The 26,278-nt window shown below is 42.1% G+C and overlaps 1 pseudogene; it reads right to left on the bottom strand.

Moving 5' to 3' along the window:
* Positions 1 to 10,228: 10,228 nt before the first annotated feature.
* On the bottom strand, positions 10,229 to 22,000 carry LOC147449664 (aspartyl protease family protein 2-like; annotated as a pseudogene).
* Positions 22,001 to 26,278: the final 4,278 nt, after the last annotated feature.

The raw sequence follows: 26,278 nt of genomic DNA, 5'->3' as shown, positions 1-26,278 counted from the left end.
TCTACTATCCAGGAATTAGACACATTGTCTAATGAGAGAATTAGAGCATCTTGCTCTACTTTACCTGCCACATTGGCCTCCGATGTTGGCTTGTTGGCTTGAGACTCTGTCTCCTTCTTCTTCTTGGACCAGCAATCCTTCTTGACGTGGCCCTTCTTGCCGCAGTTCCAACATTCAAGAACTGACTTTGTGCGTGACTTGCTCCGCCTTGAGCGATCACGACCCTTTTGGTTTTTGAACCTCTCCTTAGGCCTTCCTCTTGTTTCCACTGATAGTACAGCACTTGATGATTCTCCTGTGCTTCTCCTTCGCATTTCCTCGCTTAGAAGAACACCCACAACATCATCAAACTTAAGAGTGTTTGTGCCAGAGATAGAATTACTTACAGCCATCACAAGGCTGTCCCAACTATCCGGTAGAGATGATAGTATAAGGAGAGCTCGCACTTCGTCATCGAAATTGATTTTCACTGATCGAAGTTGACTTATGTTTGTGTTAAAGTCATTTAGGTGTTCTGCAACTGAACCATTCTCTGCCATCTTTAGATTGAACAAGCGCTTCATAAGAAATACCTTATTGGATGCCGATGGTTTCTCGTAGAAGTCGTCAAGTGACTTCATCAAGTCCTCCGTGGTCTTCATCTCCGAAACATTGAAGGCCACCGTTGACGCCAAGCTTAACCGGATTGTTCCCAATGCCTTTCGATCAAGGACAATCCATGCTTCATCTGCCATTGTTGCGGGCTTCTTCGCAAGACCGCCTAGTGGCAAATAGAGGTCCTTCTGGTAGAGATAGTCTTCAATCTGCATCTTCCAATGTTGGTAGTTTTTGCCGTTGAACTTCTCAATCTTGAGCTTCCCTTCCTCCGCCATAACTCCCACTCAATTCAAGGAATCCTTTCCTTGAGATAATTTAGCTACGAGCAAACCTTGCTCTGATACCAGTTGCTAGGAAATAAGACGTAGCTAAATAGATAATTGAGTAGATTACTGAATGGAGAGAGACAGATTTATATTACACGAGATTATAGAGGAGAGAGAGAGAGAGAGAGAGAGAGAGAGAGAGAGAGAGAGAGAGAGAGAGAGAGAGAGAGAGTACACACGATATACATGGTTCACCCAATGTGGGCTACGTCCACGGGAAAGCAGCCACTCAATGGCTTTAATACTTCAAAATATGAAGTAGTTTACAAAGGGATTATACCCTTAATGGAGCTCCCGCCTTGCTTCACTCTCACCACCTCACACTCACCTTGTTGCATCAACTTCACACACTATCCAATGTGTGTAGAAATGGCCTCCTTTTATAGGCCAAAAGGGCTGTCCTCTCTTATGAGAGACAGCCATGTGTAGCCGCCCTTGTGCGAATAAGTCCAAATCGGACCCTCCAATCCGCCCATGTGTGACCGCCCTTGAGAAGACAAGTCCGCTTTTGAATTCGGCCACCGGCCATTGAATTCAGGCAAGCCATTGGGCTCCTGAATGCTCATTGGACCCCTTGGGAGACTGTCCAATAGTCTTCTAGAGGACATAATTCTCATTAGTTCTTTTATTAAGTGTTTTTAAATTAATTAAACTAGATTTACTCTAGCCTAATTCTCATTGGTCCACCTCCAAGGCCATCCAATAGAAATTGGGTACACCTTGTGGGCATCTGGGCTAGGGAGCTGACATGTGTCCCTCATTCCCTTTGTGTAAAGGGAGCTTGTGTGTGTGTGTGTGGATTTCTCTCTCATCCCCTACAAGAAAGGCTCGCCCCCTCCTATGTAGGGATGTGCAAAGACTTTTTTGGACACACACAAAGCATCTAATTCCCCTATGTTTGACCTTTGGACACAACCTTTGAATTTTGGAACCTTAGCATTTTGGAAGTCTTAATGGGCTGAACCTTAGGGTCTTTTTAACCCATTGTTGCACATGGCTCTTTTGCAGATGGCCCCCCTTTTGGATCCCTATTTTCCCTCCTTTGGATCCCTACAGTGGCTGGTCTGCTAGCTTAACCAATATTCTAGCTTTTTCTCCCTTGGCACTTCCCCACATTAAATGATCAGTTTACTATGAGAAAATCATTTAGGAGAATTAGATATTGATTATTATGACATTACCTCTCTCTTGAAATCATAGTCGCCCTCGACTATGGTGTAGAGAAGATAAAGCATATTCATGAGTCCTTTTCTTGGCGGGTAGAGGATCCCTATATTACCCTACGACATCATTCCACAATGGATGACTAGTGCATTTGGCGCTTGAGAGCCTGAGGCTGCCGCAAGCATGTCTGCACAGTAGTCCTATCAGTCTTCCATAGTAGAGTGACAAGCTCTACTTGGTGTTTGGGAGACGTCGTCTCTGCAAACTTGATCTAAGCATGCATACTACTTCAGTTTTGTGCACAATAAAGAAAAAGAAAGTCTTATAAGACAAAAAAGTCTTATAAGACAAAAGAAACTTTGTTCATTTTTAACATTTTGTACATTTGCTTACTCTTGGGAAGCATTGTAAGCATTGACAAGGTTTAAGTTATCCTTTAATTGTATGCCTTGCATCCATCTAGCATCTTCAAAAGGATAATTCTTAAACTTAATAAGATATCGTCGGATAGTCTTACCGCCTCTTAGTACCTTGTCTTCATGTCGGAGAATGGACTCGGGCTGCAGCACCTCCTCTTGGTCCTCGATCTCCGGTGGGTCTTCGGTAGTTGGTTCTTGAGGTGGCTCTCCTTTGTAAGGCTTTAATAGGCTCACATGGAAAGCATTGTGTATGAGCCAATGATTGGGCAACTTGAGTTGATAGGCCATCTCATTGATTGGCCTAAGAATCGGGAAGGGACCATAGTACCTTTTTGCTAGTTTAGCATAGTACTTTTGGTGTCCCGTAGGATTCTTGCCCGTCGTGTGCCTTAATCGAGCCTTGGGAAACTTTAATAAGATCCAATCATTTTCTTTAAAGGCTTGGGCTCTTCTGTGCTTGTCAGTAGCAGCCTTTTGCCTTTGCTGTGAGATAAAGATAGCATCCTTAATCTTTTGAAAAGATTCTTGTAGGTCTCGGCTATACTCATCTGCAGCGAAGATCTTCCCATGTACCTTAAGTAGCAAGGGACTTTTTGATCTCCCGTCAATTACCTCGAAAGGTGTTTTTCCCATGGAAGTATGTACAGTGTTATTGTAAGCATACTCCACTAAGGGTAAGTACTTCTCCCATTGGGATCTTTGATCTACTTCCGTTACATAGGCTTTTAGTAGATCAAGAATAGTTAGGTTAGCTAAATCACTTTGGCCATCCGTTTGTGGATGGTAGGCCGAAGAGAAGTTTAGCCTTGTCCCTAAATTCCCAAAGAGACCCTTCCAGAAATTACTGGTCATTCTAGGATCTCTATCCGACACTATGGACATTGGCAAGCCATGGTACTTGAAAATTTGTGAAATGAAGAGGGTTGCCATTTGATGGGCTTTGATAGTCTTTTTGACAAGTATAAAATGAGCTTGTTTATTGAACCTGTCTACTATCGTCCATATTCCCGTATTCCCATGGATAGACTTAGGCAATCCAAAGATAAAATCCATGGATATGCTCTCCCATGGTGAATTAGGGATTGGCAAGGGTTGAAGCAATCCAAGTTGCTTCCCTCTATCAAATTTTGTCTTTTGGCATACCACACATTTAGAAACATAGTCTTGTATGTTCAGTTTCATGGTAGGCCAATAGAAATATGTTTCAATTCCCTTTAAGGTAGATTGAATCCCTCTATGCCCCGCATAAGGTGGAGCATGTGATTCATACATTACTTTCTCACGTAGTGAGTTAGTAACATATAGTCTATTGCCGTAGAGAAGATAACCATCTTGTAAAGTAAATGGTTCTTCTTTCTTCCCTAATGCAAGGGCTGAAATCACATCTCTAAAATCGGGATCAATAGCATACTCATCTATCATTGAAGATAGATCATTATGAGTTGCTATGGAAACCGCATTCACTCTCGGCCGTCTTGAGAGTGCATCAGCTACTTGATTATGCTTGCCAGCAATGTGAGCAATATGAAAATGAAATTGCGAAAGGAAATTTGCCACCTCATTTGTTTGTCGGGAGAGATTGGTCTGCGTCATGAAGTACTTAAGACTTTGGTGATCCGTTCGCAGAATGAAAGGAGTCCCCAATAAATAGTGCTTCCATGAGTCTAAGGCATGCAGAACTGCAAGGAGTTCCTTTTCATATATGCCTAGAGCTTGCTCAACAGGGTCGAGCCTTCGACTCTCATAGCCTATGGCGTGCCCTTCTTGGAGCAAAACAGCTCCAAGGCAATCACCACAAGCATCACATTGGACCTTAAATGGTTTTGAGAGATCCGGTAGTGTAAGCACAGGTTGAGAGATAAGCTTTTCTTTAAGATTTTTGAAAGCATTGTTCTCCTTAGCAGACCATGTATACCGAACACTTTTCTTTGTTAGGTCATGTAATGGTCCCTCAATTTGTGAGAACTTTTCTATGAAGCGTCTGTAGTATACACACATACCTATAAAGCTTCTTAGTTCATGAAGATTCCTTGGTTTAGGCTATCCTTTTATTACCTCTAACTTTGGTGGATCCATTTGGATTCCATCTTGAGAGATAATGTGACCTAAATATTGAATCTCTTGCAAGAAAAATTCACTTTTCTTTCGATTAACATAAAGTTTATTCTCTCTAAAAACTTGAAATATTACCTGGAGGTGTTGCTTGTGTTCGTCTAATGAATTAGAGTAGATGATAATATCATCAAAGAACACTCCAGTGAAGGTTCGATGAGGCATGAACAACTTCTCCATCAAGCGGTTGAATGTGGCTGGTGCATTGGTCAAGCCAAAAGGCATGAAAATGTATTCATAAAGACCAAATGTGGTGCGAAATGCGGTCTTTACAATATCTTGATCAACTATCCTTATTTGATGATAGCCACTTTTTAGGTCAATCCTACTGAAGTAGGTCGATCCTTGTAGCTTATCAAATAGGTCTTCTACCCGTGGAACGGGAAACCTATTCTTGATAGTGATCATATTTAGTGCTCTATAGTTGACACACATATGATATGTGTCGTCTTTCTTTTGCACTAATAGCACAGGTGAGCAAAATGGAGATGAGCTAGGCCTAACCATGCCCTTCTCAACTAACTCATGCACTTGGCGCATAATCTCCTCTTGTTGAGCTTGAGAAAATCTATAAGGAGGTTTGTTAGGCGGTGAACTTCCAGGAAGAAGTTCAATTGCATGGTCATCATTACCTCGTTTAGGAGGTAGCTCACAAGGGATGTCGTCAATAAAAACATCTTGTAACCCCTTGAGAAAATTGGATAACTCTAATTCCTTTTGGTTGCTTTTATTTTCTTTTGCTAAAGCATTAGGCTCATTTTGAGAATCTTTAACAAAAATCATGTACACAAAAATAGATCTCCTTATTCACTTGTTGAAAGCTGGTGTATGTACAATGGGGATAGTGTTACCCATTTCCTGAGCATCTATATACATGTCTTTTTCCCTAAACTTAAAGGAGATTCTCCTTTTAGGGAATTTAACATTGGCAGCCAGGTGGTCAAACCATGGTGCCCCTAGGATTACATCCTTATGCTTGAGAGGAGAGATAAAGAAGTTCTCTAGGTCCACATAGCCTTGGACATGAAGCCTCAATTTCTCGATTAAGGGAGTGACTGAAGCTTCTTGCCCCTTGAAGGCACTGTCTGCGGGTAGGACATCTCCCATCTCATAAGCTTGTATGCCTAGCTTGGTGGCCAACTCTATAGATATAAAATTGTGAGTAGAACCAGGGTCAAAGAGATTAAAAGCATCATGTTCTCTTACCTTTCCCCAAGCATGGCATAGAGGAGATCCTTTGTGGTGAGTTTGGTGAGTCTCCTCCTCTTGGATTTCAACCAAGGAAGCTCTAGGAGGATCTTGGCGGTTGTTCTTTTGGTGCCAAGCGCGGTACCCATGCCCTTGTTCGCCGCACTTGAAACACCGGTTATCCTTGCGATAACGCTCAAGCTCTCAGGAGAGAGTTTGTTCTTACCTTTGTAAACTCCCTTCTCTTTAGCTTTGTTGGAGTTGCCCTTAGGAGACTTTTGGACATTGTCCTTCCCCTTAGGCTCGTTGGAACCCTTGTTTTCCGTGGGCTTATTATTTCTTTTAGCCCCCATTTGGAAATTGATTCGAGAGGCCACCATAGTATGGTGTATTACCTCCGATATGGTACGTGGCCTTTGGGAGTTGACATACTCCGCCATTTCTTCAGTTAAGCCCGCACAAAATTGTTGCTTTTGCTCTACAAAATCCAACTTTTTGAAGACAGTGGCTTTGAGTTGTAGGTCCCAAAACTTGTCTACATATTTGTGGATGGATTCATAGGGAGAGAGCTTTAAGCTTCGCCATTCGGTGAGTACTTTGTCTTTGGCATCAGTGGCCAAAAACTCCTTCATAATGGAAGCTCTTAAAGCTTTCCATGTTCGTGGAGCTTCACCGTTCACTCGTAGGCTAGACCACCATTGTCTGGCGGACTTTTGAAAGTGCATAGCTACATGGCGTAGCTTAGAGGACTCCGTGAAGCCCTCATCTCCCAAACGCCGCATCAAACTGTTGGATAAAGGCCAAGACTTTGTCCGTAGCACCAAAGGTACCATCATAGGTAAGGAAAGAGATGCTCTTCCCTCCCTCTTTGAACTTCTTCAGCTTGGATGACCTCTTCCATGCGGCATAGGATTTCCTATGGCCTCTTGTTTTTGATGGTTCAAAGGTTGCACCATCACTTTCTTCAGAAGGTGAAGAATTTGAAGAAGGTGGAGAAGAGGGTGACCTCTTTCTCGCCTTTTTCTTGTCTTGATCTTTGTCGTCTTCACCATCACTTTCATAAGAGGAAGAGGATGAAGAAGATGGAGAAGAGGGTGTCCTCTTTCTCGCCTTTTTCTTCTGTTGCTTTTTATCATCCCTCTTTGAATTATGATGTGGAGAAGGGTGCGATGGTCTTCTCCGCTTTGGTGGTGATGGAGAGCATTTAGCCCGCCGTCTTCGTGGAGCCATCTCCGCCGAGGTGGCGGGAGACTCACTTCTTTCTCGTTCCTTCGGTGGAGGCGCTTGAGTTCTCCTTTGGGAAGGAGATGCATCATCAAGAAGTAAATTCTTGAGCCCTTCATATGGATTCTCTTCTTCTTCCCAAATCGGAGAGAGACCTCTTTTGGGAGTCTCACAAGGAGGCTTCCTAGGTGTTCTCTCGTCATGGTGATGAACTGGAGAATCCCGTGAGCACGAAGGTGTCATTGCACTTCACTTTGGAGAGATGGATTGCCCATGGCTTGTTGAAGCCTAGAAACAAGATAGTTAACAAGCATCGAAGCATCATTAGTAGCTTGCTCATTAGCAAGCTACTAATGATGCTCATTAACTTTGATTTTTCTCATTAGCAAAATCAAAGTTATCAACATTAATTTCACTCTCTTTACTATTGTCAGACATTCTAACAACTTTTAGGTGTAAACTTTTTAGGTGTACTTTGGCACTTCAAGCCCTAGTTGCTACTCCTCTTTACCCCTTTAGAAAAAGCACTCAAGCTACTATACCCGCGGCTCGAATACCATTAATTGCAAGGAATAGAAGAGAGGGTCTTTCAACACCAAAACAACACCGGCTCTTGTCAAGCTTCTAATAGCTCAATAGTGGTTAAGCCGTAGGCCAGCCCCATAGGACTCCACTATTAAGACCATAGCTCTCGACGGTGATGCCCCGTTAACTGCACGAAGGCAGGTGCATTGCAAGGCTGAAAAATCCCTATTCTACTTACTCACACAGGCAATTAATAATACCAACCATTTATAGCTAGCTTGAGGACCTCCCTTCTTGAGAAAGAAAAGAGAAACCTTGTGCTCTGATACCAATGTAACATTTAATGGCCTAAAAACTTGTGTGTAGCGGAAATTAGTATGAACATAGTGGGCATTTCATTAGAATAGATTCCTAATGAGAATTACAAGAGTGCTTGGGTGGAGAGAGCAACAAAAAGCATAACACCTAGTTAGATAGCATGAACAATACTTTCAAAAGAGAGAGAAATTAAGCTATTGACAACAGTTGAGGACCAGATTTGCATGGAGCCTGTCCCCCCTCCAAAAGGCTTTGTATTATGGTTTCTCCCATCAAGAGAGACATTGTACAATACAATTCTTTGTGTTCCTTCAAGACTAGCTAGTGCAATGAAGATGAAAGATTCATGCACTAAGCAAAACACTTAGCAAACACAACATCAATTATCCCCGGTCTCAGACCCAAGACCTCACACACCTTCGAAGATGGTGAGAGCTAGCAGGGTATGAGAGTAGATTGAGAGGAAGAAGGAGTATCTTACGAGAGATGTACATCTCCTCACATAATCACTCATATTAGCATAGCTTAGCTTAGTAATTAGCATGGTAGAGGAGATAATAATGCATTGAAGCTTGGCTCTTGGTTGGATTTGCATCCACATGCCAAGAGTGTGTCGATGTAGGCTTCTATCTCACAAGCTTGGACTAGGTGATGAGCTCTCCATTAAAGCTTGGGAAGAGATAGTCTTCTCTTTCTTCACACATGAGATTGTGTGAGTGTGTGTGTGATAATGCCCTGCAAAAATCAGCCCCCTCTCTCTCTTGGGCGAGCCCTCTTGCTATTTTCTCTTGCTATCTCCTCATTGGACCTCCCCAGGGCTAGCCAATGACTATTAAGCAGCATAAGTGATAGCCTTCTGACATGTGTCCCCCTTTCCCCTTTTGTGAGAGCTTTAGGTAATTTAATAATTCAATTAAACCCTCATTGGACCCCTTTGCCTCCTGGCCAATAGGAATCAGGCAAGCCATTGGGCTCTTGAATGCTCATTGGACCCCTTGGGAGACTGTCCAATAGTCTTCTAGAGGACTTAATTCTCATTGGTTCTTTTATTAAGTGTTTTTAAATTAATTAAACTAGATTTACTCTAGCCTAATTCTCATTGGTCCACCTCCAAGGCCATCCAATAGAAATTGGGTACACCTTGTGGGCATCTGGGCTAGGGAGCTGACATGTGTCCCTCATTCCCTTTGTGTAAAGGGAGCTTGTGTGTGTGTGTGTGTGGATTTCTCTCTCATCCCCTACAAGAAAGGCTCGCCCCCTCCTATGTAGAGATGTGCAAAGACTTTTTTGGACACACACAAAGCATCCAATTCCCCTATGGTTGACCTTTGGACACAACCTTTGAATTTTGAAACCTTAGCATTTTGGAAGTCTTAATGGACTGAACCTTAGGGTCTTTTTAGCCCATTGTTGCACATGGCTCTTTTGTAGATGGCCCCCCTTTTGGATCCCTACAGTGTCCGGTCTGCTAGCTTAACCAATATTCTAGATTTTTCTCCCTTGGCACTTCCCCACATTAAATGATCAATTTAATATGAGAAAATCAGTTAGGAGAATTAGATATTGATTATTATGACACACATAATGGTTTTTGGTGTGACACTTTGCTTCTCCACTGACTTCTCCTTCATTTTTGTATCTCCTTTATCATAGATCATGGCCTCTCTTTCCTGCCCTGCTTTTGACTCTTCATTTTTCTTTGTCTGATTCTCACTCTCTTCCACAATTGCTTCCCTAACCAGATTTTGATTGTTGTTCCCTAGATTGGACTCTTGCCTTTTAGGATTGGTACTATCTTTAGCCTTCAAGGGACAGTCCTTGGCAAAGTACCCGAATTTGTTACATCCAAAATAAGCCCCAAAGTAGGTTCCGAAGTTGAGAGGATTGTAACGAGTCCAACTCCCACATTAATCACCATTCAGCTCTTAGGTGGAGATCTAGATACGCTCCAACCTACAAAGAGCAGGGTTCCAAGTTGACTAGCAAGCAACTGACTCGGCAGCCTTACAAATTTGACCTAGACATGAACGATTCCTTGGAGAGACTTTGCCGAGTCAAAAGATGGCTCCCATGGAACTACACACACTGTTGCCCTGTTGAAAATGAGGGGACCTTTATCAAGAATCTTCAAGACATCAGGTTCCTCCTTGAATCTTACTGAGCAGAATCCCTTGGTGAGGTACACAGTGCTTTCGATGGCACCGCCATGTCCGAGAAGTTGAGGACTTTGGATACATTGTATCAATTCATATCTATTCGGGACTCTCTCGCTGAAGCCCATGAGCTTAGCTTGCAAGGCAAGCTGCCTCTTGGTCAGTGCTAGAGGGATTGCAATAGTGATAGCCTCCGCAATCTTCACCTGCTATACGGAAGGGAATCCTTTAGTGCATTAAATGCACGATCCGCCAACCCTTCTTCAAAAATCCCATTATTATCAGCCTGGGAGCAAGTTCGCTTGTTGCCATTATGGCCTACCCCCATCTGTCTGTAAACCTCTTTCAGCTCCTGTTCGAGCCCAACCTTTTCGTTCTTCAACTTTTCATGGCCCCCACCACTTGCAGCCTCAGCAACATTGTCCTTGGCCAAAGCTTCAGAGCATTGACCCTTCAATATGCTTGCAAAAGAGATGCCTGGACTTAGTGTTGCGGTACTGACTGCTTTATTTCTACCAAATGCAAAAATTGTACCCTGAGGTACACTTGCTTTCAAGGTTTTCACTTCGTTCTTAAAACTTTGGGTAGGAGATTCTTGGTTGACGAATTTATCTTTGCCCTTACGGCTAAAATTTCACTCGACAAGGTTTGAACACCTTCCTGGGCCAGATCACCTGTCATTGTCTCCTTTGCTAAGGGTGCATTAGGCGTGGCTTGGGATTCCCCACCTAAGATAGCTGCATTTGAGCCATTCCCTTCAATCATCATGCCGATCTCCCCTTACAAAGCTGACTTCTTGGCCACGAGAAGCTGTGAGAAGATTTTAATGTCGTCGGCCATATCGAATCAACTCACTCCATGGAAAACTGATCATGTGTACAAGACCCTTTGGAAAAAGCGTTAGTCTTAAATGCCAATCTAAGTGGCTGAGCAGGCGAAGGTAAGAGGTGCTGGAGTCTACCGGATTGATCGCTAACTAAGGGCTAACAAGACTAGTCAAAAGGCTATATGAAAATGTAATGCTGAAGATAGATTTCCGCTATCACGCCCAAGATGATCTAAATTGGCACGCATAAAAACAGGAAGAAATGTGCCAAACATAAGGCATTACACCGCACTAAAGATACCATGCAACACTAAAAGATAGCATACACTAAGTCTGAGGCTTGCATCAAACAAGGAGGAGGGGGGGAACAATCGAAGCCAGTGCTGGGAAGGGCAAGAGCCACTGGCTGAGCTGAGGGCGAAGGCGCCGCAACAATAGAAACGAACGGCCGCTAGTCGAGCTACAGACCGAGACAAGCACACGTCAAGCCCACCATCACACGGTGAGACAGAGGTTGAAAATCTCTACTACCCAGCCCTTACTCCCTTTGCGCAGAGCTTCATCGCGGAAACCCTTAACCAGAGCTGTCCTAAACACAATGTCCCAAGCTGTCTTTAAGTAAGACCCTCTCCAGCATACTTGAGAAGTTGGATGCAAGGGGATTTCGTTCAAGTTACTAGAGAAGGTAGATGCAACAGGATTCCATTCAAAAATTGGTTATAAAAAGTAGCTAAATTTGAAGGCATGCAAGAATCTATATAAATAACTTGACTCCACCAAAACAAATGAAAATCTAGCTTCTTAAATGTGATTCCAAATTATCAAGCTCACAACATTTAGCTGCTACATGTTCATTGCAAAATTGTGTGGAATTGGTTGAGAGATATGCAGAGCAAATAGGATACCCCCTCTCTATCACGTCTCTGAGGATTGTTCCCAGCATACAAAGAATCTTAAGAACAATCCTCACAGACCTGATAGAGAGGATTGTTCCCAGCATACAAAGAATCTTAAGAACAATCCTCACAGACCTGACAGATTCTTTGTATGTTGGGAACAATCCTCAGAGACGTGATAGAGAGGGAGTATCCTATTTGATATGGATATATCTCCATGTTAGACACAAACTCTCAACCAATTCCACACGATTTTGCAATGAACACGTAACACGGGTCTCCTAAATGTTGTGTTTTGATAATTTGGAATCACATTTAAGGAGCAAGATTTTCATTTGTTTTGGTGGCGTCAAGATATTTATATAGATTCTTGCATGCCTTCAAATTCAACTACTTTTTAGAACCAATTTTTGAGTGGAATCCCGTTGCTCAAGTAACTTGAATGGAATCCCCTTGCATACGACTTTCCAAGTAGCTTAGCACTACATATCAACTCGGACATCTTTAGACATTGGCATAAAGATAAGCTTCTCATGTAATACAAGCCTCCTGTGTACGTAAGGAGGTTGCAACCAACTTGGAAACCAAAGACTTGAATGATTGCCCCATTGAAGAGGCCTCACATGTAAGGCCCGATGTGTGTCTAAGCAGGTATTCGAGGGGCCCTTATAGGTGTCTAAGCAGGTATGTAGGCTAAGACTTGAATTACAAAGTTGCAAGTTGTAGGGTGCTTAAATGTAAGAGGCGACGACTCTCATAGTTAAAACAATAGTCCTCAAAAACATAAGTCACTTTCCAATTGATAAGAGCTTCACAATTTGAAATCTATACTAGAAGAAGATGCAAGCCAACCATGTGTCACACACTACAAGAAGAGGGAGCGTGGACTCATGAGTGGTAAGCCATTCTATGGGTAAGAGGTGAACAAGGGACATAAGGAACTGAAGGACATAGGAAAATTATGCCATTGGTTACTTTCGGTAGCTCGATTTAGGTACTTGAAGACTATATAGCATCATCTCAATGAGCTCTATCTATTTCTATGCTCAAAACTTGATTTAAACATGTGAATCATGCAATTGTACAAGCAAAAACAAAACATAGACGGTCGGACCAAGGTTACACAAAGAAACTTACATGAAAGGAGAGAGCTTTCACCTACGAACACGTAGCTATGCTCAAAATCACAATGCTGGTTGTATAAAACGAGTGTTACCATGCACCGAGCGATTTTTTTCCGACGTGCGCTCTTTCAGAGAGTTTTTTTTTTTAAAGAGAGAGAGAGAGAGAGAGAGAGAGAGAGAGAGAGAGAGAGCTGTGAGGCTTCGAGTTGTATCACGAAGACTGCGCTATGCTGCAATGAGAGGAGTCGAGTGAGGACTGCACCGAAGTTGATCTGTAAGCCGCCATCGTCGCTGCATGGGTCGATGTCGAAGAGGCCAGGCGTGAGGTCGAGGAAACGGTTCTTGACGTTTATACCTGTATTGGCATAGTAGTAGATTGGATGCCGAGGGTTGACGATGAGCAGAGTGAAGATGGTGTTGGGTGCTGTCGAAGGTGGTGAACGTGAGCGTGGAAGAGTCTGGCGAGTTACATGTGGGGAAGGCAGTAGGAGAAGGTGCTGGGCAGTGCTCTACGATGCAGCTATAATGGAAAGGCGAGGGGGCCGAGGTGGTGAACGTGAGCTTGGAAGAGTCTGGCGAGTTACATGCGGGGAAGGCAGTAGGAGAAGGTGCTGGGCATTGCTCTACCATGAAACTGTAATGGAAAGGCGAGGGGGCCGCGACTTAGACCCATGCTTCCGGCCATGGCCTTGAAGCCACCCTCTTTTTCACAACAACTCGGGTGGCATCGAACAAGAAGTCAAGCAGCACGAGTGTCGGAGACGATCTTGCCGACAAGCATGCCGCCGTCCTGTTACACTTTGAGGTAGGTGCAAACGGAGCTCATGTCCGGCCTCGACATCTAATTGGAGGCGGCGCCTAGGAGATTGCAGAGAGGGGAGGAAAGACTTGTGGAGTCCACTCGGGGGTCAAAGATGGGCTGGTCCAGTTGCTCCAAGCACGGGTGACAGGGCTGGCATTGCAACCACGTAAGGTTGGTGGATGTGTCCATTTTCATGTGAAAGGAGCGACCACAATTACAAGTCGCACATAGTAGTTAACGCTACCAAGCTCGTAACCTGGAGACGAGCAGTAACGTTCAATGCCTTCGATCTTGGAGCTCCCGTCTAATTAGCTAGCCTATATTGTTATTTATTATGCATCGCTGCTCGTCTCCAGCACATCCCAACACCAACATTGCAGCGTGGCTACTCTGCTGAATGACGAACGTAAGAACGATGCTTACGTTGCTCGAAAACGTATCTTGTTTGGTCATGATATTGCAGGCGCAGGTGCACGCCTGCGCGGATGAAACTAGAGCTACCAATCCATTTAATTCCTTTATATGTTAGGCTAGGACATCATTACTATTTGATAAAAACTCCCATGCATTTTGACTTCCATGGAGACTCTTCAAGATCACACTTCTTGAGGACTATATGTCCTTACCTTGACATTGTCCATGTGCAAAGGATTATGTGCCAAATTCTTCCATGGCGGACGTACATCAGTATAGTGCATGACGCGTCAGGGAATTTTGACAGTTTGAAACCCTGGTCCAATGTGATTTTCATAGAGCAGCAGGCAGCTGCAACGAGAGTAAAAGGAGGATATACAGCTAGATAGTGACAAAGAGAATGGCAGTAAGGAGTTTACAATGATTTTGGTCAGCCGCATGTTTGCATGGTTGGAGAGGTATGCATGCAACATGCTGCTCTAGGATACGCCCACAAATTTTTTCAAGGGTGTGTTGGCACCGCTCATGCACATGTGTCCGCACCCAGCTTTGTGCGAGGCAATTGTGACACATCTTAAGAGACAGATGTTTGAGATCTTCCTGAATGGGGCCACACGATCAAACAGTAAGTAGAAGACAGTTTTCAACGGACGGAGAGAGAGAGAGAGAGAGAGAGAGAGAGAGAGAGAGAGAGAGAGAGAGAGAGAGAGAGAGAGAGAGAGAGAGGATATCCTTTCTCTGCCAGAGATTCCTTCTTTGCTTTCCTCTTCGTTGCTATTTCCTTCCATGCCGAATGGCAATGACTACACGCCATTAAAAGGAAGGAAGGAGAGAGAGAGAGAGAGAGAGAGAGAGAGAGAGAGAGAGAGAGAGAGAGAGAGAGAGAGAGAGATGATCCCTATCCATTCTCACGTAGCACAGATATGGAGGTCCATGGAGCGGACTGAGGAGGAGGGTGTCAATCTCATCAAGGACAGGCTCATATCAAAGTCGACGTTTGGTATCTCTTAACGCTCCTGAAGAAAATAGAGAGAATCATAGACACGAGCCCACTTCCTGTTGCCATGTGGCAGTTTTGAGAGACGTCTCTCTCCATTAATATGTTTTAGAGTTATAAGTTTCCAAAAAATCCTTTCAACGTAAGGGCATCACACATTGGGTTAGTAATCTGGGTTGAGGCATGATGGACAAGTCAGTAGACTAGGAATCCCAAGCAGTCAACGAACTTAGAGCAATGCTCATATAAACATGGAAAATTTAAGAGAAGGTTTTTCTACTAAATTCCTCAAAAATTTGTAGGTTTTCTCACCTTCTACTTTGAATTTTGAAGATAAATCTCAGAATTTATAGATGGAAATATACTAACCGTAGGTTTCTTTTGTTTATCAACATGGTTAGGTGAAAGAGAGCTTGCATGGGGAGAAGTTGTCCTAAGAAAGTGTTCATAACTTTATCCACCTTGAATACTCGTTTATCAAGGCGCTCCTTATAATCCCCCACCAACTTTGGCAGCACCACTAACTTTCCCACCCCCTTGCTGGTAGGCTTCATATGATAGTTTGACACAAACTTTAATATATACCATGAAGTGGAGTTCTCAAAAGAATGACCTCATTAATAGAATTATTTTCAAGTTCCCACAGTTTTCTCTAGAGTAACTTAAAAATGCATAGCATGGTATCGTACATCAACCCATAATAACTTGATGTAGAGTGAGAGAGAGGAGAAAAAGAAGAAGAAGTGAAGAGCTCCCAAACTCTCCTTATTCATGAGATTAGTTTAGTGGCAACAACCTTACCTTTTTAGTGTAAAGCTCGTGGTTTAATCCTTCGATTGCGGGGCTGAAGTTGGAGATGAATATCAACATGCCATTATAATGGTTCCAAGTGTTCTAGCCCATCAAAGAAAACACTCTACCCAAACCTTGTTCAAAGGGTTTTGTCGGTCAATAATTTCTAGTTGATTAGGTGCAATCTTCAATTATTATTATTTTTGTTGTGCTTGAAGTCACCTAAGAAATCATGTTTGGTTTTTGTTTTGTATATGTGCCTTGCCCTATCTCGCTCGTTTTATGGATTGCTCGGAGAATCTCGCTCGAGCTTTGAGATTCCTCGTATAAAACAAGCGTGATTTTACAATGATATTAAAACGAGAAAACGTCGGCATAATGATATCTATAAGGTATGGCCTATTCCCATAGTGAGTTTGAGTGCATTTGGGGTGTTGTAGCGATCACAAACCATCACTTGAAGCTTGCGGGAAAGTAAACTAACTTTTGGTGTTTGATACACTTGAAATTAGCACCTTAGATTATCAAGTTAGATTGGATTTTTTGAGAGGTTAGCTATGCAATCACTAGTAAAATCCATTACTTCCTCTAGTTTTATCTAGAGTAATCGTCTTCTTGATTGTCCACATTTAGAGGATAACCCATTGATTATGTAGGGTACTGGGGAGTAGAGAGACTTGCTAGAGGCCTAGGTAGCTATAGACTAGTTAGGAAAAGGGGTCGTGGATAATCCTTGAGACTAGAGACTATTCGATAAGGATAATGCCAAGCTTGAAATTATTGTTTTTTTAATCATCCTATGCATTTTTAAAGTTATTTTGGCCAAAGCCAAAATAGGCATGCCTGCTTTGCATCACACTAATTGCACTCATGTTGCACAAGTCAGTTCATGATAGGATCCATATATTGCTAGTAGTAGATACATGTGTAAAAAGTAGGGATATGGTTCCAAATCTCACCAGATAAAATAAATGCACCGATTTTGAGTATACCCATGTGAGACCCAAATCACACTTTTGACATAGTTGTATGCATTATATAAACCACAACCAACAAATTTGAAGTCATTTGGACCATTGGACCTTGAGACATGGCCGAAAAAGGTTTAAAAACTTTTGAGATCAATAAATAAAATTTGGGTAACGTGAGATTAAAATGACCAAACGTCAAAACCTTAATGGTGTATATTAAAGTAGGGTAACATCAAAAACTTAATGGTGTATATTAAAGTAGGGTAACATCAAAAGGAGCAAAAAGGTACTTCTTGGTGCATGAAAAAAATAGGCGCGCCTATTTTGCATTCTCACGTGGCAAACTTTTTTTGACTTTGTGAGTTGACTTGAGCATTGTACATGAAAATGGGAGTCTAATAACCAATTGTGAAGAAATTTGGAGCTATAAAGGGCGTGCCAATTTTGAATCAATTTGTTTAACAAGAATCTTAAGAGATGCTTTCCTCTCTCCAAAGTGAGCCAACACGTGGAGAGAGAGAGAGAGAGAGAGAGAGAGAGAGAGAGAGAGAGAGAGTTTTTGTCGAAGGGGGAAACGAGGCGATTTTTTTTGCTCTGAACGCGGAGGGAGATGGCGGTCATGCATCAAGGGAGAGAGCGTGACAACGAATTTGTTTCGAAACAAGAAAGAATGCTTCAGACAAGCACAGAGGGGGGAAGGCTGTGGAGGAATATCAGAGTGCAAGAGAGGTGGGACAGTAGACCGAGCGATTGGGGGGCTTCACAACTACTGGAGAGAGAGAGAGAGAGAGAGAGAGAGAGAGAGAGAGAGAGAGAGAGAGAGAGAGAGAGAGAGAGAGAGAGAGAGAGAATGTGCCATGTGCTGAAGCAAAGACGGATAGGGGAAGATTTTTTTTCTTCTGCGTGGTCTCTTGGAAAGCTTGCTACGACCTTAAAGTTCTCTTCTTCTTCTTCTTTTTTGGCATCAAGTGTCATCCGGCTTGCCTTGCGAGAGCAAGAGGGCATTGCACAGCTGGGGGTGAGGGCTTCAGGTGAGAGCTGTCAGGAATTGCGAAGGCAGGGGTGGAGGCCTGCAAAAGCGGCATGGCTTCAGTGTGGCGGACTTAGGGAGAGATTCTGTTTTTCCATGCAATTAGGAGCTATGTACTACCTAGCGTGCAGACACAGCTAAACATAAGGTGGACAGAGAGGGAGAGATCGCATGTCAATGTCATGGAGGCCATGGGCCATTGTCCTCAACCTGTACTGGGGGTGAAGGGCTTCAGGTGAGAGCTGTCAGGAATTGCGAAGGCAGGGGTGGAGGCCTGCAAAAGCGGCATGGCTTCAGTGTGGCGGACTTAGGGAGAGATTCTGTTTTTCCATGCAATTAGGAGCTATGTACTACCTAGCGTGCAGACACAGCTAAACATAAGGTGGACAGAGAGGGAGAGATTGCATGTCAATGTCGTGGAGGCCATGGGCCATTGTCCTCAACCTGTATGGTGGTTTTCCAAGGCTGGCAAAGGCTAGTGTCTACTCACATGTTGCTCGCCAACTTCGTGAATCAGTGCACCGCTGAGCTTAAATAATCCTAGAGCTGATGATCTGAGGATAGGCACATAGAGTGAGTGGGGGACGAGCGCGATCACGACGTAGATCAAGGCACGAGCGGGAGGAGAGGGGAACAACAACAGTTGGGTGGGTTTCCTTTTACTTAAGTCTCTTGGGGGAATCTTCTTAACTAATTAATGTAAAACTTTAGAATGAAGCCAGTAGTAGGGGTCTATTTTGGAGCTATACATTGAGATAAACTGCAAATATAGTATGAAACCTTCTAACAATCTCAAAATTGGGATATAACATAATCTAGAGAATAGAAGTTAGTGAAACTTGATAGGGGGCTATAAAACACTTAGAGCAACCAAATGGAACCAAGATTGGGCCAAAAATCCAGAGAAACACCTCAACCAAAATAGCCGTGCCTATTTTGGGCAAGAGCAAAGTAGGCTGATTTTGAGAATATTTGTTTGTAGTAGAGAAGTCGATCCATTTTGAGGTGGAAAGTGAGTTTGAAACCTTTATGGAATCACATATTGCTTGAGTGCTTGATTGCAAAAAGTGAAGCAGTTAGAAAGCAATTGACCAATGATTAGTGCCTAGGAAGATGTTAGCAGTAGGCTAACAGAACAACACATTTTTGAGCCTAATTTTGCAGTTCCCTTCATTTTTGATACAAAAGTCACGTCATGTCCAAATATGTATTTTGATTATTCTTACAAGAATGTAAAGTCGGTAGTCAAAACCGAGAGCTTCCAGTTTGTAATTATCCTTGTGTTATCTTTGGCCTCTACCTACCTAGATTTGAGTCCGTGTCACATTTTGAAACCTTTGGCTAATGTAAAGTCGGTAGTCGGGGCCAAGAGCTTCCAGTTTGAAATTACCCCTATGTTATCTCTAGCCTCTACCTACCCAGATTTGAGTTCGTTTCACCTTTTGAAACCTTTGGCTAAGGTACAAAAGCCAACTTTTATAAAAAAATCCTTAATGAAGTTTTTGGATAATAAGCACACGTACAATCTCTAAGTAATGTGTATTCTTCTCTTTCTTATCTGGTTTTATTGTAGCCAATCTTCTTTTTAATTTATTCATAACTGAAGTTTTACAGATCCGAATCACATTTTATGCATAGGAGGGATATTAGAATAGCATTGCTAGCTTTAGAGTGCATTCTTGACCAAAATAAATAGGTCAAATTTGCCTTGTAGATAATAAGCACGATTTTGGAAAGTTGTCAAAAGAAGAATTTGAGACCATGGGCATGTGTGTTTAGTCAATGTATATCATTCCTATAGGTTTGGTCATGTTTGGACTTCATATGCTTGGTGAAGCGTAGAGATTTGCTTGCAGATGTTTTAGTTAGTTTTTGCTGCCTGACATGCTGTTGAATGTAGCTTTGAGTAGATAAGAATTTAATGTGTTTTCCATAAGACTAACAACCTCTTGTAGCTTCCATGCACTAATCGAGTCGGCTTCGTCCCAAAATATGACATTTATGTACGTGGTTCTCGCCATCATTATGAGGCTTGGCAACTAGTGAACTTACATTTTGGCACCGATGCTGCGGGGACGAGGCGACCTAAACTAGAGAAAACCTCAATGCTCATATATTATTGTCCAACACTTCCTCTATGTTCACCTAGAGAAAAAACCATCTTTTAGAGACTACACGATCAAGGTGTGTGAACTTCAACTGTGCAGAGGTATCTTGGAAGTAGTCATACTTGCCAAGGACCTTTTAGACATAGTGTATGTTGTTTTCGACTGGTTGTTGTTGATTTAGGTTATGTCAGGTCATGACGAGTTAGGCTATGTCAAGGTCTGAGAGTTGAACTCATTTTATAAGAAAATTAAGGAAAAAACCAATGTTTGTGGACTTTCCACTACCTTCTTACTGATTTGACTAGGAGTAGGGTAAATAGATATCAAGGTGGATTTTTGACCAATCTCATCCTCTGAAATTTCATCAATGAAATGCTTTACAAAATTTCAAAGTTTTCAGGTGCCGGACTGTAAGGTAAGCTCAAGAGACCAAAAAACAACATGTCTGGTCAAAATTGGTCTTGAAAAAGCTGTGGAAACTTATTGGTAAGCCAAAACCAACTTATGAGAAAAATTTCAAAGTTTGACAAAAGATAAATTATTCTCTCTTTAGTGATTTATGCATGTAGATTTGAAATTTTCTAACCAAAATTACTTGTAATGTACTTTGTACTATATAAAGTCTGAATGGCACAATGATTCCAAAAAAGTATAGGATAATAAGAATTATTTTTCTTGAGGCTTGAAATTGAACTTGTAGCTCAAGTATATCTTGTATAGATAAAGTGTAAAAGCTTTGGTCAAGGCTCTAAAAGTTTTGTTTTCATTCGAGTGCAAAATTTGAGCAGAAACGACTTCTACCTTTTACCAATAAGCTATAATGGAAATGGATAAATATGTATTTGTTGCACCTTAGAGGTGGCAAAAGCTATGGATTATGCAAAATGATAGCAAGTGTATGTATATTTTATTATTAAAGTTCTCTTTTATGAGCAATGGTCACTTTATGTTCGGGCGGACAATCTGTAATAATTTTTGAACATTGATCAATCTATAAATAAATACGTGCAAGAGAAAAATTCTCACTCTTGCACAGGGGGGAATTGCATCCAGTGTCTGCATCCTTTTTCTCTCTTCTCATCTCCTCTCTCGTTGTGCCTGTGTAACACTCCGACCTAGGAAGTGCACATGCACCTGCACTGGCTTTGTGCTCTATCTCGCTCCTTGTCTCTCTCTTATCATGTATAGTTTTGATCATGTGCAACTACGGTTCAACAAGTATACAAATCTATTGATTTTGTCATTTGCAGCATGGCATTCTATATATTTTGCAGGCCCTTTGTCCTTTCGGATGTAAACAATAAAATCGATAGATCTTCATACCTGTTGAGCTCTACTTGCACATGATTCTATATTTCTCCTCCTCTTTCTTGAATTTTGGTATGTAACCAAAATTTCAGTAGTCCCCTGGTTTCACCCAATATCCGTCCATCTGACTTCAGGTGCCCTCTTTTTAGGAGGTTTATGCAGTACTTTAAAAGGTTCTTGAATACTTGGAGCAGCATAGTCCTTCTGAATTAACTTAGATAGAGCATCTTGCTCCAGTTTTTCTTTCTTGGCTATCTTCATCTCCACTTCGTAGGGCGTTAGGGGATTGTAAGTCTTGGTGTCAGGGTCATATAGAGTGTGTTTTCCCATGGTTAGCCTAGCTCTAGACAACTTATGGTAATGTGATGCAGTATGCATCCACCCTTGAGGTAATGGCTGATTTCACTTGATGTGAGCTTCAAACCGGATTTTAGCCATCTCTCTGAGCTAGAGTTCAGCCGGATGCCTTGTTGGCTAGGTCCTTCTCAAGGATCTTCGAGGCTTCCACTATTAGCTGGAGAAGTTGGTTTGTAATTTTGATGAGGTGCCTGAGATGCACCTTCCACTAACCCATCTTTACCTGAAAAAGATGAAGATCTGCAAGCAGCTCATTCACTTGAGTCTTCTTCAGTGCATCCCGCAGCACCTCCAACCATTTGGTGGTAGCTTCCTCGTACCATTCCCTGAGCCCATCCACTATCGACATGTAGTGTTACTGATCTATTGGCTTTGTGTGTAGAGGATAAAGTGCTAGAAAGAAGCGAGGCAACTTTGCTTCTTTAACAGGGATGGCATACAAGAGTGCTGCGAAATCAGGGACAAATTCCAAAAAGTTCATTATCATATGGTTCTCTTGCTGCATCATCTTCTTGGAGACCCAAACCAGATGAAAAAAAACTTTCTAAATGCATCTCTTGCTCTTTGAGAGTCCTTCTGGTCATGGGTCCTCGATTGCTAGTTGCATGACCCTTAAATCTAGAACTCTTCTAGCACTTTGCATCTGTATCAGCTTTTCTTTGATTTGAAGGCGTATGTCCATGCATTGATAGGTCAATTTTGTGCCTAAGAGCATCTCTACCTGTAGATCTAGGGACTTGAGGTCGCTAGTGGTTACATCCTATATGGTTGGGTTTACTGCCTTTTCATTAGAGGTGAGATACAACTCTGGAACCCTATTGAGTATTTGGACACAGCTAGGATGTGGGGGTAACCTACAAACTACCTAATTGTGATAACTAATAGATTTCCAATCCTGAGCTATTTGTCTACCCCCCACATACAACATTTGAAACCTCTCCAAATCTGATAGATTGAGTCATCATCTAGGTATTTATGGATCTGCGAGTGCTTCTGCTTTTGAAGGCTTTTGTTTAATGTGAGTAGCTTAGTTGAGTGATTATGGTCAGATTTATAGCCAGGCTCCAGTACAATGGTCTTGCCCTTAATATCCTTGCATTGACTATGAACTGAGTGTTGCCCAACTTGCTGTTGGTTAGGCGGGTTTTGTTGAGCATCATCAGTAGGTGGTGGTTGCTCATCAACATGCCTATCCGTAGCTCGATCTGGAGCTTGGCTCCTTGTGGGTTGCGATCTGCCTGTGGCTAACCTTGTGTTGTTGTTTCCATCTTGATGACGATGATGATCATCATCGTGATCACATCATGATCACATCATCTTTGTATTGCTGGTATTGATCCTCAGTCTCCTCTTCCTTGTCTTCCTGTTCATAATAATCATCTTTGTTTTTTTGATTCTCCAAATACTCTATCAGTGCCTCATTAACCAGTTCTATAATGTATGCAACAGCCTTCTCTTGTAGGTCCAATTGAATGGACTCAATGACATTTTATAGACCAGTCAGATTCAGAGTTAGATTACCATCTTTATCCATTATTTGTACCAAATAATGATAAATCTATTTCTCCATTATTGCATCCTTTGTAACATGGTGTTTGTGGTACAACTTCTTGTAGTCCACTCGTTTTGCCTCCAACATTGTTTGGAATCGGTAATCGTCTTGATGAGCCATTCATTTCTCCTCCTCTAGTACCATGTTTGCATTGGTCAGTTTATACATCTTTTTTGGAGACCGTGCACTTATATTTTGTGGTGTTGTTGCTGAAGCTGTAATTCTAGAATCTATTGTGTCCACCTAGCCTTTTCCTTTTCCATCTTTTATCTCAACTTTTGTTGATTGAAGCTCTCCTGTCAAAATTATTTACCTCTGAGTTAGAAATGGATGCCTGGACTTATATCATCTGGCCTCTAGAATTGATGATGGTGTTCCAGCCAGATTGGATCACCACAACACACCCTTGTGTGATGGTATCTGGATCAGTCTGGTCTATTTCATACACCATCATTGGGAAAGCATAAGGCAATGCATCACGATCTGGTTTTTTCATTAGTCAGCGGTTCCTTTTGTAGACGCTGTAGCCTGTCCAATTTCACAATGGGCTTGTGGGGTTGAATAGGCTCTGAGCCACTTCCTGAGGCTTGGTGCCTCTCCTCAGGCTTGGTGCTGATCTGCGCTTGTTCAATGTTGGTATCTTTGTCAGTGGTCTGTGTTTCTAGCTTCGTGCTTGCCTGTCCTTGCCTTATGTCTACTAGAGGCTTCTCATTGTCCCACTGGCTTTTGTGCTCTAGCATTAAATCCTTTTAGTAGTTTCATTGTTTTCTGCTTTTTTCTAGAATGCCCCGATTGCTGTTTGTTGGGTTGATGGTTTTGTCCCAGTTTGCATTGGCTCTTTTCCCTTGCCTTCAACTTTCTTTGTTGCAATGTCCTTTGCCTGCTTAGCTCTGGTCTTGGCGGTTTCCCTAGTTTCAGTGTCTTCAAAGGATGTCAATGTGATCTTTGGCGTCCTGTCCTTTGTCACCTTATCCTAGCACTTTTGAACATTAACATGGACTGGAGCCAAATTTGCCTAATGTAGAAACTGCGAGACATACTAGGCTTTAAACAAATTTCTCGATTTAGCCTTAGTAGTTAGCTTCACTACACTAGTATACATGAACTGAATGATGTTGATACTGGCCTCTGGGTCTTGGATTTTAGCCAGTAACATGGCAAATAGCTTTTTATATAGATAAGTTGGATTGTTCTTCAAGATGATGGTCTTTGCAATGAACCTGAATACTGAGGTGCATTCCAATGCTACTACTGGAATGCCATGGGCTCCATCCTTCCGCTTCTTCTTGGCTTGTTCATCTTCTTTTAGAAAGTTACTAACCTGCTCAACAGTAGTAGGTGCAGGTTTCTGTGTTCTTAGCATTTTGAAAATATGGGCCAGCTCCCGACTTGTTAACTCCAGTGACCTTCCATTGACCACTGCCGTGCCTTAACTCATTGAAAGGTATTGCTGCAACCTCTACCACCACCTCTAGGCACCATAGTCTTAACAATGCTTGCTCTCTTTCTTGAAATAAATATTTTACAATTTTACTGTGTGCTCGTATACCTATTTCTTATGTGATGGATGCCTTAAAACTCTCATTTTCAACAGACATAGTGTCTAATGTCGCTTGCATTTTCACTGAGGTTTTTTGTCTGCCCATACACAAATTAGACGAGCAGGTTTGTGTAGAAGATGACTTACTTGTAGTGGTAAGAGATCCATATAGAGAGCAATGATGAGTTTTGGGTAGCGTTGCTATAACTATGAGGATGTGGTGTGAGGCAAAGAGGGCTTCTACTGCGAGCTCGAGGAAATCCCTACAGGTTGTGATGCAAGTGGAACAAGAGGATGCAAGTAAAGTGAAGATGGGCGAATCCTTTGCTTAGTTTTATGCACATGCTCCATGAATACACCACTCCTTGGTCATCTCAAAATGATGGGCACCATATGTAACATGTCACACATGCATTGGTCCATTATAATTGATATTATTGATAAGATCCTTTGGATGATTCTGGCATTCATTTTTTATTGGTGACCATTAGATGATGTGACTAAAGTGTCCGATTGGTTATGAATTGGCTCATCAGGTTTGGGACTCATGTGAATGCGGCTTGATTGGCTGAATCTGCACTAGTTCTAAAACTCACTCTATTGGCTTGATATGAAATAAATCCAAGGGTTCATCATCTGATTCAAGCGGTACCTCTAGTATTGACTCTACTGGGATTTCCTCTATTCTAGAATTATATAGCTAAACTTTGGCCCCATTGTATACTCTTGGCAGCATCAATCCTGGAAAATCTCTGAGTCTTACCGTACCATTGGAGAACACCCAATCTACCTCATATTGTCCTGAACAAGCTTCAATTTCTTGGATCCCAACTTGGTCTGATAAAACAATACAAATCACCTTTCTTGAATTCTCTGACCTTAAATTTTACTATCATGCCAATGCTTCCTCCTCTGCTAGACTACTTCATGTTCTAGCATGGTGCTCTGTCTGATTTCATTTAGCCATAAAAGCTCATCTAGTCTATTTTGATTTAAATCCATTCCATACTCAACTGCCATTCTCAGATTGGGAATAGAAAATTCCATTGGTAGTACTGTCTTTGTGCATACACCATTGTCATACCAGTAGTGACCTTGTAGGCAATTCTATAAGCCCATAATGATGTCTAAAGCTTAGTGTCCCACTTTTGTGGCTCCTCTGGAAGTATCTTTGGCCATTGCACCTAGGATAATACGGTGTGGATTTTTGGTGCTTTTTAGAAAACATTCCAGTCATTATCTGAATAGTTTCATCAATAAAGTGAGTGCCATGACCTAAGACTATTTCTACTGGACATCCATATCTACATATGATGTTTTCATACAAAAATGTAGCTGTTGATTTAGCAGAATTGTCTGACAAGGCTTTGTTTCAACCCACTTGCTGACATAATAGGTGTCCATAACAATATACTTATTCTTTCTCAGAGTTACTTTCTCGAATGGCCCCATAAAATCTATACCCCATTTCATAAAAATTCCCAGTGGATACACTGGAGTTAGTGGTGTCATATCCGTTGCCATTGTCTTTCTCA

The sequence above is a fragment of the Adiantum capillus-veneris genome, chromosome 10 (assembly GCF_014529385.1).
Source record: "Adiantum capillus-veneris isolate H3 chromosome 10, ASM1452938v2, whole genome shotgun sequence".
In the NCBI taxonomy this organism is placed as follows: Eukaryota; Viridiplantae; Streptophyta; class Polypodiopsida; order Polypodiales; family Pteridaceae; genus Adiantum; species Adiantum capillus-veneris.
This window is presented reverse-complemented; position numbering and strand designations above follow the sequence as displayed.